This window comes from Nerophis ophidion, linkage group LG29 (assembly GCF_033978795.1).
Source record: "Nerophis ophidion isolate RoL-2023_Sa linkage group LG29, RoL_Noph_v1.0, whole genome shotgun sequence".
In the NCBI taxonomy this organism is placed as follows: Eukaryota; Metazoa; Chordata; class Actinopteri; order Syngnathiformes; family Syngnathidae; genus Nerophis; species Nerophis ophidion.
The window spans coordinates 25,163,233-25,179,663 of NC_084639.1; positions in this window are offsets into that span (position 1 = coordinate 25,163,233).

The following is a 16,431-nucleotide window of genomic DNA, read 5'->3' on the forward strand; positions in this document are numbered from 1 at the left end:
TCCTCTCCCAGAACTCACTTTTATCAAGGAGTGTTTCTATTTGAACATTTTTCTCCTTTCTCGCCTTGGTGTCCTTTACATACAAAAAAAAAAAAAATGTCTAATTACAGACGCAGCCCGCTGGCGATGTGTTTGTTTCCAAGTAGGCTCTTGGCTCGTTTGTCGCTTGTGTTCCTCCAAAAAGGAACATGAGTGCACTGCTTTAAAGCCATGGAGCAAAACAGAATGTTACTTAAGAGGACTTTGCATATCGGCACGATAACCATCCTTGAGGGAAGGCGCGCCTGCTCATTCGAAATGCAATACTGTCACTTGAACCTTGGCCGCTGTCAAAGCAGAGCACGACGACGCCCCTCCAGCCGTCTTCCAGCTTCTCCAGGCTAAGCGTCGTGGACGCCGGCCCACTTCCTTTCGGGATAATTAGCTTGGCGACAAGGCCGGCGGCAGCCTCTATCAGCCCCCGAGCCTTCTGCTCATCTGTTTTCTGTTTTTTTCTGTAACACAGTGAACATCCATATTGAATGTACTCAAGGGCAACCTTTAACAACAGGCATTCATCCATTTTCTACCACTTGTCCCTTTCGGGGTGGCGGAAGGCGGGGTACACCCTGGACAAGTCGCCACCTCATCCCAGGGCAACAGAGAACATAAGTGTTAAATGCCACGGATACAGCCGTGGTCAAAAATGTTCCACATAACCTTCCTGCAGGAGGTATTATCTTTGTCCATGTGATGTCAGATAAAATAAAAATTGAGCTGTTTGGCCACAATACACAGCAATATGTTTGGAGGAAGAACGGTGAGGCCTTTAATCCCAGGAACACCAGACCTACCGTCAAGCATGGTGGTGGTAGTATTATGCTCTGGGCCTGTTTTGCTGCCAATGGAACTGGTGCTTTGCAGAGAGTAAATGGGACAATGAAAAAGGAGGATTACCTCAAAATTCTTCAGGACGGACAAGCTAAAATCAACAGCCCGGAGGTTAGGCCTTGGGCGCAGTTTAGTGTTCCAACAGGACAATGTGCAGTGAAGTGAAGTGAATTATATTTATATAGCGCTTTTCTCTAGTGACTCAAAGCGCTTTACATAGTGAAACCCAATATCTAAGTTACATTTAAACCAGTGTGGGTGGCACTGGGAGCAGGTGGGTAAAGTGTCTTGCCCAAGGACACAACGGCAGTGACTAGAATGGTGGAAGTGGGAATCGAACCTGCAACCCTCAAGCTGCTGGCACGGCCGCTCTACCAACCGAGCTATGACCTCAAACACAAGTCAAAAGTGGTAAAGGAAAGGCTAAATCAGGCTAGAATGAAGGTTTTAGAATGGCCTTCCCAAAGTCCTGAAGAAACAAGTCCATGTCAGAAAACCAACACATTTAGCTGGACTGCACCAATTTTGTCAAGAGGAGTGGTCAAGAATTCAAGCAGAAGCTTGTGGATGGCTACCAAAAGTGTCTTATTGCAGTGAAACTTGCCAAGGGACATGTAAGCAAATATTAACATTGCTGTACGTATACTTTTGACCCAGCACATTTTCTCACATTTTCAGTAGAGCCATAATGAATTCATAAAAGAACCATTCATGAACTTTTTTTTGTGAGCAACAAGTATGTGTTCCAATAACTCTATCACAAAAAAATAAGCTACTTCTAAACCACTAATCCTCGTCTCCATGGCGACAAATAAAGTAAGTTTCTTACAAGTATCATTATCACTGCAGGACGAGGAATAGCTAAAAATGCTTCACTACACACCGTAGCTCACCGGCGTCACAATATAAACAAACGCAATTGGTGGACCTACACCTGACATCCACTGTAATGATACCAAGTACAGGAGCGTATACAGTCGATACTACAATGATGATATCAATATTTTTGGGCATCACAACATTATCTTTTATCTTAAAACATTCATTTTTTGTTTATAAACTCAGGAAATATGTCCCTGGACACATGAGGACTTTGAATATGATACCCAAATTTGGGTATCGGATCGATACCCAAATTTGATGCACTGATGCGTTCAATGCCCCTTCCAGTGTTGTAAAATTTAACTACATGCAAACAAGCTACCCAATGACATAAAGAAAATAAGCATTAAAGAGACAGTTTTTGTACAAATAAGATAGACTTTACATTAGGGTTGTATGGTATACCGGTATTAGTGTCGTACCACGATACTTATGAAACATATTCGGTACTATACCGCCTCTGAAAAGTATCGGTCTACCACCCCCCTGCCGTTACGTCGTGTCATTGCTGGTTTATGAGCATGTTCGGCAGCGCACAATCACAGAGTACTTAGAGGCAGTGTGTACACATTTTGGCTTAAAAACTAACAATAAAGGTGAAGTTATAACACTGAAACACCCTCAGGAAGAGGTGCTTTAAGACATGGCTAGCTAGCTAGCGGCTAACGTCTGCAGTGTTTTAGCTACTTCTAAATCACTAATCCTTGTCTCCATGGCGACGAATAAAGAATATTTCTAACAAGTATCATCCCTGCAGGACGAGGAATAGCTAAACATGCTTCACTACACACCGTAGCTCACCTGCGTCACAATGTAAACAAACACCATTGGTGGATCTACACCTGACATCCACTGTAATGATACCAAGTACAGGAACGTATCTAGTTGATAGATTTTTTTGGCATCACAACATATTTTGTTGAAAAAAAAAGTATATTATGTTTATAAAGTCAGGAAATATGTCCCTGGACACATGAGGACTTTGAATATGACCAATGTATGATCCTGTATCTACTTGGTATCGGATCGAAACCCAGTTCTGTGGTATCATCCGAAACTAATGTAAAGCATCCAAACAGAAGAATAAGTGATTATTACATTTTAACAGGTAGAAACATTTTTAAACAGAAAGTAAGCAGATATTAACAGTATATGAACAAGTAGATTAATCATTTATTTTCTACCGCTTGTCCTTAATAATGTGTACAAAATAATAGGTGTATAAATGACACAATATGTTACTGCATATGTCAGCAGACTAATTAGGAGCCTTTGTTTGTTTACTTACTACTAAAAGACAAGTTGTCTAGTATGTTGACTATTTTATTTAATGACAAACTTGCAATAATAAACCTATGTTTAATGTATCCTAAAATTGTTTGTTAAAATCTTTGGGTAGCGGTACCAAAATATTGGTATCGGTATAACACTACTGTACACCAAATAATACCAAATATCCCAATTTCTGAACAACTGCAGGTTGCAAAATCATCCGTTCAAACAGTTGTGGTAAGTCCTAGTACTCCCTGCTAGAACACCAGGTTCACCGTCCTCAGTCGCTAAATTATTCTGATTTCCCCAACCTTATGGTCTTTTGTGTTTTCACATCAACATTTGAAGTCCGAGTCTCAATGCGCTTATTGGTCATTACAAATAACCCTATTGCGTTTCTGGTTGACCCTTACCATGAATTGTTTAACGTGGACCCCGATTTAAACAAGTTGAAAAACGTATTCGAGTGTTACCATTTAGTGGTCATCCATCCATCATCTTCCGCTTATCCAAGGTCGGGTCGCGGGGGCACCAGCCTAAGCAGGGAAACCCAGACTTCCCTCTCCCCAGCCACTTTGTCTAGCTCTTCCTGGGGGATCCCGAGGCGTTCCCATGCCAGCCGGGAGATATAGTCTTCCCAACGTGTCCTGGGTCTTCCCCGTGGCCTCCTACCGGTTGGACGTGCCCTAAACACCTCCCTAGGGAGGCGTTCGGGTGGCATCCTGACCAGATGCCCGAACCACCTCATCTGGCTCCTCTCCATGTGGAGGAGCAGCGGCTTTACTTTGAGTTCCTCCCGGATGGCAGAGCTTCTCACCCTATCTCTAAGGGAGAGACCCGCCACACGGCGGAGGAAACTCATTTCGGCCGCTTGTACCCGTGATCTTATCCTTTCGGTCATGACCCAAAGCTCATGACCATAGGTGAGGATGGGAAAGTAGATTGACCGGTAAATTGAGAGCTTTGCCTTCCGGCTCAGCTCCTTCTTCACCACAACGGATCGGTACAACGTCCGCATTACTGAAGACGCCGCACCAATCCGCCTGTCGATCTCACGATCCACTCTTCCCCCACTCGTGAACAAGACTCCAAGGTACTTGAACTCCTCCACTTGGGGAAGGGTCTCCTCCCCAACCCGGAGATGGCATTCAACCCTTTTCCGGGCGAGAACCATGGACTCGGACTTGGAGGTGCTGATTCTCATTCCGGTCGCTTCACACTCGGCTGCGAACCGATCCAGCGAGAGCTGAAGATCCCGGTCAGATGAAGCCATCAGGACCACATCATCTGCAAAAAGCAGAGACCTAATCCTGCGGTTACCAAACCGGTACCCCTCAACGCCTTGACTGCGCCTAGAAATTCTGTCCATAAAAGTTATGAACGGAATCGGTGACAAAGGACAGCCTTGGCGGAGTCCAACCCTCACTGGAAATGTGTTATTCTTACTGCCGGCAATGCGGACCAAGCTCTGGCACTGATCGTGCAGGGAGCGGACCGCCACAATAAGACAGTCCGATACCCCATACTCTCTGAGCACTCCCCACAGGACTTCCCGAGGGACACGGTCGAATGCATTCTCCAAGTCCACAAAGCACATGTAGACTGGTTGGGCAAACTCCCATGCACCCTCAAGAACCCTGCCGAGAGTATAGAGCTGGTCCACAGTTCCACGACCAGGACGAAAACCACACTGTTCCTCCTGAATCCGAGGTTCGACTATCCGACGTAGCCTCCTCTCCAGTACACCTGAATAAACCTTACCGGGAAGGCTGAGGAGTGTTATCCCACGATAGTTGGAACACACCCTCCGGTCCCCCTTCTTAAAGAGAGGAACCACCACCCCGGTCTGCCAATCCAGAGGTACCGCCCCCGATGTCCACGCGATGCTGCAAAGTCTTGTCGGCCAAGACAGCCCCACAGTATCCAGAGCCTTAAGGAACTCCGGGCGGACCTCGTCCACCCCTGGGGCCTTGCCACCGAGGAGCTTTTTAACTACCTCAGTGACCTCAGCCCCAGAAATAGGAGAGACCACCACAGATCCCCCAGGCTCTGCTTCCTCATAGGAAGACGTGTTGGTGGGATTGAGGAGGTCTTCGAAGTATTCCTTCCATCTATCCACAACATCCGCAGTTGAGGTCAGCAGAACACCATCCGCACCATACACGGTGTTGATAGTGCACTGCTTCCCCTTCCTGAGGCGGCGTATGGTGGTCCAGAACCGCTTCGAAGCCGTCCGGAAGTCGTTCTCCATGGCTTCCCCGAACTCCTCCCATGTCCGAGTTTTTGCCTCCGCGACTCCTAAAGCTGCACACCGCTTGGCCTGTCGGTACCTGTCCACTGCCTCCGGAGTCCTATGAGCCAAAAGGACTTGATAGGACTCCTTCTTCAGTTTGACGGCATCCCTCACCGCTGGTGTCCACCAAGGGGTTTTAGGATTGCCGCCCCGACAGGCACCAACTACCTTGCGGCCACAGCTCCGATCTGCCGCTTCGACAATAGAGGTGCGGAACATGGTCCACTCGGACTCAATGTCCAGTACCTCCCTCGTGACATGTTCAAAGTTCTTCCGGAGGTGGGAATTGAAACTTTGTCTGCCAGACGTTCCCAGCAGACCCTCACAATGCGTTTCGGCCTCCCAGGTCTGTCCGGCATCCTCCCCCACCATCGCAGTCAACTCACCACCAGGTGGTGATCGGTAGAAAGCTCCGCCCCTCTCTTCACCCGAGTGTCCAAAACATAAGGCCGCAAATCCGATGACACAACTACAAAGTCGATCATGGAACTGCGGCCTAGGGTGTCCTGGTGCCAAGTGCACATATGGACACCCTTATGTTTGAACATGGTGTTTGTTATCGACAAACTGTGATGAGCACAAAAGTCCAATAACTAAACACCACTTGGGTTCAGATCTGGGCGGCCATTCTTCCCAATCACGCCTCTCCAGGTTTCACTGTCGTTGCCAACGTGAGCGTTGAAGTCTCCCAGTAGGACAAGAGAATCACCCGGGGGAGCACTTTCCAGTACTCCCTCGAGTGTTCCCAAAAAGGGTGGGTACTCTGCACTGCTGTTTGGTGCATAAGCAAAAACAACAGTCAGGACCCGTTCCCCCACCCGAAGGCGGAGGGAGGCTACCCTTTCGTCCACCGGGTTGAACTCCAACGTACAGGCTTTGAGCCGGGGGAAACAAGAATTGCCACCCCAGCCCGTCGCCTCTCACTGCCGGCAACGCCAGAGTGGAAGAGGGTCCAATCCCTCTCGAGAGAAGTGGTTCCAGAGCCCTTGCTGTGCGTCGAAGTGAGTCCGACTATATCCAGCCGGAATTTCTCGACTTCGCGCACTAGCTCAGGCTCTTTCCCCCCCAGTGACGTGACGTTCCACGTCCCAAGAGCTAGCTTCTGTAGCCGAGGATCGGACCGCCAAGTGCCCTGCCTTCGGCTGTCGCCCAGCTCACAATGCACCCGACCTCTATGGCCCCTCCTATGAGTGGTGAGCCCATTGGAGGGATGACCCACGTTGCCTCTTCGGGCTGTGCCCGGCCGGGCCCCATGGGAACAGGCCCGACCACCAGGCGCTCGCCATCGTGCTCCACCTCCGGGCCTGGCTCCAGAGGGGGGCCCCGGTGACCCGCGTCCGGGCGAGGGAAATCTGGGTCCATGATTTTTGTTCTTCATAAAGGTCTTCGAGCTGCTCTTTGTCTGATCCCTCACCTAGAACCTGTTTGCCTTGGGAGACCCTACCAGGGAGCTTTATGCCCCCGGACAACATAGCTCCTAGGATCATTGGGACACACAAACTCCTCTACCGCGATAAGGTTGCAGCTCAGAGAGGAGTATGTACTGAACTGTGCAATCTATTAATACAAGTTTTAATCAATCAATCATACAATCCTGTGGTGTCATACCAAAATAAGGCATCCTCACAAATCGCCAATCATCAGGCCAGCTCTTGTTGTATCTGATGTCCGCTTTAATATCGGCACAGATTAGAAATATCCATCCATCCATCCATCCATCATCTTCCGCTTATCCGAGGTCGGGTCGCGGGGGCAGCAGTCTAAGCAGGGAAGCCCAGACCTCCCTATCTCCAGCCACTTCGTCTAGCTCTTCCCGGGGGATCCCGAGGCGTAACCAGGCCAGCCGGGAGACATAGTCTTCCCAACGTGTCCTGGGTCTTCCCCGTGGCCTCCTACCAGCTGGACGTGCCCTAAACACATCCCTAGGGAGGCGTTCGGGTGGCATCCTGACCAGATGCCCGAACCACTTCATCTGGCTCCTCTCGATGTGGAGGAGCAGCGGCTTTACGTTGAGCTCCTCCCGGATGGCAGAGCTTCTCACCCTATCTCTAAGGGAGAGCCCCGCCACCCGGCGGAGGAAACTCATTTGGGCCGCTTGTACCCGTGATCTTATCCTTTCGGTCATGACCCAAAGCTCATGACCATATGTGAGGATGGGAACGTAGATCGACCGGTAAATTGAGAGCTTTGCCTTCCGGCTCAGCTCCTTCTTCACCACAACGGATCAATACAACGTCCGCATTACTGAAGACGCCGCACCGATCCGCCTGTCGATCTCACGATCCACTCTTCCCCCACTCGTGAACAAGACTCCTAGGTACTTGAACTCCTCTACTTGGGGCAGGGTCTCCTCCCCAACCCGGAGATGGCACTCCACCCTTTTCCGGGCGAGAACCATGGACTCGGACTTGGAGGTGCTGATTCTCATTCCGGTCGCTTCACACTCGGCTGCGAACCGATCCAGTGAGAGCTGAAGATCCCGGCCAGATGAAGCCATCAGGACTACATCAGATTAGAAATATCATCTCTCAAATGACTATGCTGATGTTAAATAGCAGACTGATTGATTCATTGATTGATTGAAACTTGTATTAGTAGATTGCACAGTACAGTACATATTCCGTACAATTGACCACTAAATGGTAACACACCAATAAGTTTTTCAACTTGTTTAAGTCGGGGTCCACGTTAATCAATTCATGGTAGACAGCATCAAGAAAAGGTACAAAATTGTGCTCCAAACATGACACCGCTACCAAGAAGATATCAGAGTTGTTGATGCAAGACCAAAGCAAATACTGTTGGAAGGGAGCTGTTTTAAAGGAATTTCCGGACGGAGAATGGTAAGAACACTTTCAAATGTCTCTAAGCCCTGTGGATTGATGGAAGGAGTTTTAAGTCCGAAGGAAAAGACAGTCTGTGCCCGCTTCAAATAAAGGTTGCCATTGTTCTGCACAGGCTTGCCAGTTGTGCGGAATACAGAGTTATTCTTAATCAGTTTGGAGTGCAAACATGCAGCGTGAAGAGGTTTGTGTACGGTCTTTTCTTTGCCTGGTTTTATAATTGTTTCATTCTCTTCGAATGAAAAAAGTTGAAAAACGTATTGAAGTTTTACCATTTAGTGGCCAATTGTACCGAATATGTACTATACTGTGCAATCTACTAACACGAGTATTAATCAATCAATCCATGTAACTGGTTTATTGTTCTTTAGTCTTAATGAAACTGGCTCTCTCCATGTCCTTGGCTACTTCATATATTAAATTGATGTTCCTTCTTTCTCCCATCAATGCACTTCAAAAGGTTAAATTATGTGTGAGGCAAATTTACAGTCACTTCATTGCAGTTGTTGCTGATGTTTTGATTGAATAGGATCTGCTTACCGGTTACATAGCCATTTGGTTTTCAAGCGCGTACCCTATTTTCCGGACCATAGGGCGCATGGGATTATAAGGCTTACTGCCAATGAATGGTCTATTTTTGATCTTTTTTAATATATTAGGCACACCGGATTATAGGGCTCATTAAAGAAGTCATATTATTATTATTTTTTCTAAATGTAAAATACTTCCTTGTGGTCTACATAACATGTAATGGTGGTGCTCTGGTCAAAATGTTGCAAAGATGTTTTACACATCATCTTCAAGTTGCTTTCTGTCATTCGGTTCGTGATGCGCCGTTTTGTGGGCGGTCTTATTTACGTGGCTTACCTTCGACAGCGTCTTCTCCCCGTCATCTTTGTTGTAGCGGTGTAGCGTGCAAGGATGGGAGGGGAAGAAGTGTCAAAAGTTGGCGCTAACTGTTTTAATGACATTCAGACCTTAGTTCAAACAATAACGGAGGAGCATCTCCTCATCCGGAAACAACAACATGTGACCTGTGAAAAAGCGTCCGACCGGAACTCTCTAATAACTAAAGTTACTTGGGTAAATAATGTAAACTCACTACACCGGTATGTTTTAGTAATTTCACGGTGAGTTTACTGACAGATATAAGCAAGAACTTTACACTACTTTATATTAGAAATGGCAACAGTGGAGTATGAATGTCTCAAAACAAGAAGATAGAGAAAAAGAAGAAAGTTATCAACTACGGTGTCATCACGGACAACAAAGGCGGACCCGCGAACTTTTTCAGGATTTATGCAGATCCCAAATACAGATCAACAGGTACCAGAAGGCAAGAAAAGTTGCTTGTGCATAATATTGCAAAACCAAACGCCAGATAATACGTCTTACCTTATACACACACCATAATAATACTTCTATGTTTAATGCACCGACAATCCATCAAGCGGTGCGGCTTCATAGCTTACCAAAGTCGGACTAAAACATTTTGATTGATTTTTGAGCTCCGTGTGTGATGTTCAAAAATGCTCAATGGAACATTTAAGATGTTGGTGTTGTTTACTTGAGACCCATCATAGTGCAGCCTACACATATCTATTATGTTTGACTGCCATCTACTGGACACCGTTTTTATTACATCATGTACCAAATAAAATAGCTTCGAGGTGGGTAAGCCCATCCTTACATTAGACGTGCCATGTTAAAAGGCGCTCTGTCAAGTTTTAGGATAAAAAAAAAAATAAAAAAATTAAGTACGCCTTATAGTGCGGAAAATATGGTAATTTAGGTGTGTTAGTCTGACTTTTCAAAAGCCAAAACACAATCAATTAAGGGTGTTTCCATGGGTTGTTGGGTGATTATATCCAAATAATTTAGTGCAAAATGGGTACAGTGAGGCCATTTTTTATTTGACATGGACTGAAAAAAATACCCCTGCTCTATAATCCGCTACTGTCTTTTGGACAAGCCTGGACCTTCTGAAAAAAATGTTGATGATGAGAAGAGACAGAGATTCAGATGTTTGATCTTAAAGACTGCACAAACAACTGGACAGTCCACTTGTGACCCGTTTAGTGTCCTGAGAACAAAACGACCTGGATGAGGGAAATATCCACATGCATGAGACCCGTTTGGGCGGACAATTGGCAATGACATCGAAACTGCATAAAGCATGGGCAAGCTAAGTAATGTTTGCTGTGGTCTGGAACAACATGGCACACAAACAACTATGCGAAATGCAGCCAATATCACAGACAGATAACGTGTCATGAGACATGCAAAACTAAATCATATACAAAGAGGATAAAAGTAAAGGATATTAAATATACCTACAAATGAGGCATAATGATGCAATATGTACATACAGCTAGCCTAAAAAGCATGTTAGCATCGTTTAGCTTGCAGTCATGTACTGACCAATTATGCCTGATAAGCACTCCATCAAGTCAATACCATCAACAAAGCACACCTTTGTGCATTCACGCACAGCATAAAACATTTGGTGGACAAAATGAGACAAAAAGAGTGGAAGGTTTTAAATGTAAACAGACTGTTGCACCACATTCCACACTATGGTGAGTTCAAGAACCGCCGAAATTAGTAGGACAAAACGATGTTCACTAAATAGTCTCATCAGTGAATCATACACACAAACATCATTAACAGGGGGCTTTTTAAAAATTGGGAAGGTTTGTGTCATGTTTGTCCTCAAACAAAAACATACTAAAACAAAAACATTATTTTTCTCCCATCTTTTTACATTTTCAAACCTTTTTTGAAAAAATGCTCCAGGGAGCCACTAAAGAGCCGAATGTGGCTCAAGGGCCACGGGTTACTGACCCCCGGGTTAAGGTTATTCAAGAAAAATTAGGGGTAGTGGATAAATGGATAGTTTCCATGTTCTTCTTCTTGAATTTTCATTCGTCTATCGTTCTCTTTGGACTCATATCGGGCTCGTGATACAAAAAAAAAAAAGGTCTGTAAAAACGCTAAGAAAAAAAAAGACTTCAAATCTCACAGAGTAGCACTTGGCACACTAGCTAATGACAGCACTGCTGTGCTGACTGAATGAGCACCGGAGATGGATCACTCCGCCCTCAACGGCTGTGCTGATGCACAAAATGGATGAAAAAAAAACATTTCTACCCCGAGACTAGGTTTGTGCACAAAAACATATTTGTATTAGGTTTGTGGTTCTGCAGAGAATGTTCATGTTTTTAAGAGCAGGCTTAAGATCCAGCCTTTTTGATTTGGCTTTCATCTGATATTACTTTATTTACGTCATTTGTATTTTACTTTTTTCTTTTTTCTGGAATATTTTATTCATATGTATTTATTATATATATATATATATATATATATATATATATATATATATATATATATATATATATATATATATATATATAGAGAGAGAGAGAGAGAGAGAGAGAGATACATATACACATACATATACACATATATAAACATACATACATACATACAGGACTGTCTCAGAAAATTTAAATACTGTGATGGGCTGAAGGCCGCTATTGAAGTATCCTGGGCATCCATAACACCTCAGCAATGCCACAGACTGATTGCCTCCATGCCACACCGAATTGATGCAGTAATCCATGCAAAAGGATTCCCAACCAAGTATTGAGTGCATTAATTGACATTTTCAAATGTTTGATTTTGTTTTGCTCTTATAAATATTTTTTTTTTACTTGGTCTGAGGAAATGAGAATCAGCACCTCCAAGTCCGAGTCCATGGTTCTCGCCCGGAAAAGGGTGGAATGCCATCTCCGGGTTGGGGAGGAGACCCTGCCCCAAGTGGAGGAGTTCAAGTACTTAGGAGTCTTGTTCATGAGTGTGGGAAGAGTGGATGGTGAGATCGACAGGCGGATCGGTGCGGCGTCTTCAGTAATGCGGACGTTGTACCGATCCGTTGTGGTGAAGAAGGAGCTGAGCCGGAAGGCAAAGCTCTCAATTTACCGGTCGATCTGCGTTCCCATCCTCACCTATGGTCATGAGCTTTGGGTCATGACCGAAAGGATAAGATCACGGGTACAAGCGGCCGAAATGAGTTTCCTCCGCCGTGTGGCGGGGCTCTCCCTTAGAGATAGGGTGAGAAGCTCTGCCACCCGGGAGGAACTCAAAGTAAAGCCGCTGCTCCTTCACATGGAGAGGAGCCAGATGAGGTGGTTCGGGCATCTGGTCAGGATGCCACCCGAACGCTTCCCTAGGGAGGTGTTTAGGGCACGTCCAACCGGTAGGAGGCCACGGGGAAGACCCAGGACACGTTGGGAAGACTATGTCTCCCGGCTGGCCTGGGAACGCCTCGGGATCCCCCAGGAAGAGCTAGACGAAGTGGCTGGGGAGAGGGAAGTCTGGGTTTCCCTGCTTAGGCTGTTGCCCCCGCGACCCGACCTCGGATAAGCGGAAGATGATGGATGGATGGATGGATGGATGGATGGATGGATGGATGGGTCTGAGGAAATATTCAAATTTTTTGAGATAGGATTTTTTAGTTTTCTTAAGCTGTATGCCATAATCAGCAATATTAAAATAATAAAAGGCTTGCAATATTTAAATTAATGTGTAATGAATCCAGAATGTATGACATTTTCATATTTTTAGTTGCATTACAGAAAATAAAGGACTTTATCACAATATTCAAATTTTCTGTATTCAAATTTTCTGAGACAGTCCTTTACATACATACATACATAAATATACATACATACATACATACATATGTATATATATATGTATATATATATATATATATATATATATATATATATATATATATATATATATATATATATATATATATGTATATATATACGTATATATATATATATATATATGCATATATATATATATATACGTATATATATATATATATATATATATATATGCACACATATATATATGTATATATATGCATATATATATATGCATATATATATATATATATATATATATATATATATATATATATATATATATGCATATATATATGTATATATATATATATATATATATATATATATATATATATATATATATATATATATATATATGCACATATATATATATGCACATATATATATATGTATATATATATATATATATATATATATATATATATATATATATATATATATATATATATATATATATATATATATATATATATATATATATGTATGTATGTATGTATGCATGTATGTATATATATATATATATATATATATATATATATATATATATATATATATATATATATATATATATATATATATATATATATATATATATATATATATATATATATATATATATATATATGTATGTATGTATGTATGTATACATATATATATATATATATATATATATATATATATATGTATGTATGTATGTATGTATGTATATATATATATATATATATATATATATGTATGTATATATATATATATATATATATATATATATATATATATATATATATACATACATATGTATGTATATAAGTGCATATATATATATATATATATACATACATATATATATATATATATATATATATATATATACATACATATGTATGTATATAAGTGCATATATATATATATATATATATATATATATATATATATATATATATATATATATATATATATAAGTGCATATATATATATATATATATACACACATATATATATATATATGCATATATATACATATATACATATATATATACATATATATATATGCATATATATACATATATATATGTATATATATATATATATATATATATACATATATATATTTGCAAGATGGCGGCGCCCGGACGGGCTGCGACACTGCGGTGCTCTTGCTAAAGATGGAACATTTGGCGGAAATGCCGGACAGTTCTGCATACTTCATGGCTGGCTCGCATCGTGGTCACTCCGTGATCACGTACGACCGCCAGACACTTCTGGATATGGACATATTGGGCCGTTTTGGACTGATAGACGCGGGCGTGCTAAACATGCTAACTAGCATGGGGATACATCGGCGGCTACATCCAGCGGCCTGTGAAGCAGGGGAGTCTAGTAGCAGCGGGGGCCGTCTACGGAGCAGACGCCAGCGGTGTGATCGGAAACGCGGATGTCGAGCGGGGCTAAAAACAAAGCAGAAGGCTAATCCCCACAGAACACCACTTCCCTCCACCCTGAAGACGGATTTAGATGGAAAATGCGAGACTACTGGTCTGGGTAAGGAGTCTGTTAAATTAGAACAAGTTTGTTCTGCTTTGAGTGTTTCAGAGTTGGACATGTGTTTTACTGAGGTGGCTAACTATGATGCGTGCAGTTTATCAAAGCAACAAACAAACAATCGGAAAATCCCCGTTACTGAGGAGGCTAACTATGATGCGTGCAGTTTATCAAAGCAACAAACAAACAATCGGAACATCCCCGTTACTGAGGTGGCTAACCATGATGCGTGCAGTTTATCAAAGCAACAATCAAACAATCGGAACATTCCCGTCGTATCAATTCCTAGATATGGTCGTAATTATACTGAATGCACTGGGCATAATAAACACAACATTATTAATATTGCTACTACGGATAATTTGATCAAAAATTCCCTAAAACAGCCCACTACCTATAATGTAGGTTTTTTAAACATAAGATCATTGTCTCCCAAAACTTTGTTAGTTAATGATATCATCAGAGACAACAATCTTAACGTCATCGGTCTCAGCGAAACCTGGCTTAAACCAAACGACTTTTTTGCGCTAAATGAGGCATGTCCTCCTAACTTTACACATGCGCATATTGCCCGTCCGCTTAAAAGGGGTGGGGGGGTCGCACTAATATACAATGAAAACTTTAACCTTAGTCCTAACATAAATAATAAATATAAATCGTTTGAGGTGCTTACTATGAGGTCTGTCACACCGCTGCCTCTACACCTGGCTGTTATCTACCGCCCCCCAGGGCCCTGTTCGGACTTTATCAATGAATTCTCAGAGTTCGTTGCTGATCTAGTGACACACGCCGATAATATAATCATAATGGGGGACTTTAATATCCACATGAATACCCCATCGGACCCACCGTGCGTAGCGCTCCAGAGTATAATTGATAGCTGTGGTCTCACACAAATAATAAATGAACCCACGCATCGCAACGGTAATACGATAGACCTAGTGCTTGTCAAGGGGATCACCGCTTCCAAAGTTACGATACTCCCGTATACTAAAGTATTGTCCGATCATTACCTTATAAAATTCGAGGTTCAGACGCATGTTCGTCAAACTAATAATAATAATAACTGCTATAGCAGCCGCAACATTAATACAGCCACAACGACAACTCTTGCTGACCTACTGCCCTCGGTAATGGCACCATTCCCAAAGTATGTGGGCTCTATTGATAACCTCACTAACAATTTTAACGACGCCCTGCGCGAAACCATTGATAACATAGCACCGCTAAAGTTAAAAAAGGCTCCAAAAAAGCGCACCCCGTGGTTTACAGAAGAAACTAGAGCTCAGAAATTATTATGCAGAAAGCTGGAACGCAAATGGCGCACGACTAAACTTGAGGTGCACCATCAAGCATTTAGTGATGGTTTAATAACTTATAAACGCATGCTTACCTTAGCTAAAGCTAATTATTACTCAAATCTCATCCACCGTAATAAAAACGATCCTAAATTTTTGTTTAGTACGGTAGCATCGCTAACCCAACAAGGGACTCCTTCCAGTAGCTCCACCCACTCAGCTGATGACTTTATGCAATTCTTTAGTAAGAAAATTGAAGTCATTAGAAAGGAGATTAAAGACAATGCGTCCCAGCTACAACGGGGTTCTATTAACACTGACACGATTGTATATACGGCGGATACTGCCCTCCAAAATAGTTTCTCTCGTTTTGAGGAAATAACATTAGAGGAATTGTTACAACGTGTAAATGGAATAAAACAAACAACATGTTTACTTGACCCTCTTCCTGGGAAACTGATCAAGGAGCTCTTTGTATTATTAGGTCCATCAGTGCTAAATATTATAAACTTATCACTTTCCTCGGGCACTGTTCCCCTAGCATTCAAAAAAGCGGTTATTCATCCTCTCCTTAAAAGACCTAACCTCGATCCTGACCTCATGGTAAACTACCGACCGGTGTCCCACCTTCCCTTCATTTCAAAAATCCTCGAAAAAATTGTTGCGGAGCAGTTAAATGAACACTTAGCGTCTAACAATCTATGTGAAACCTTTCA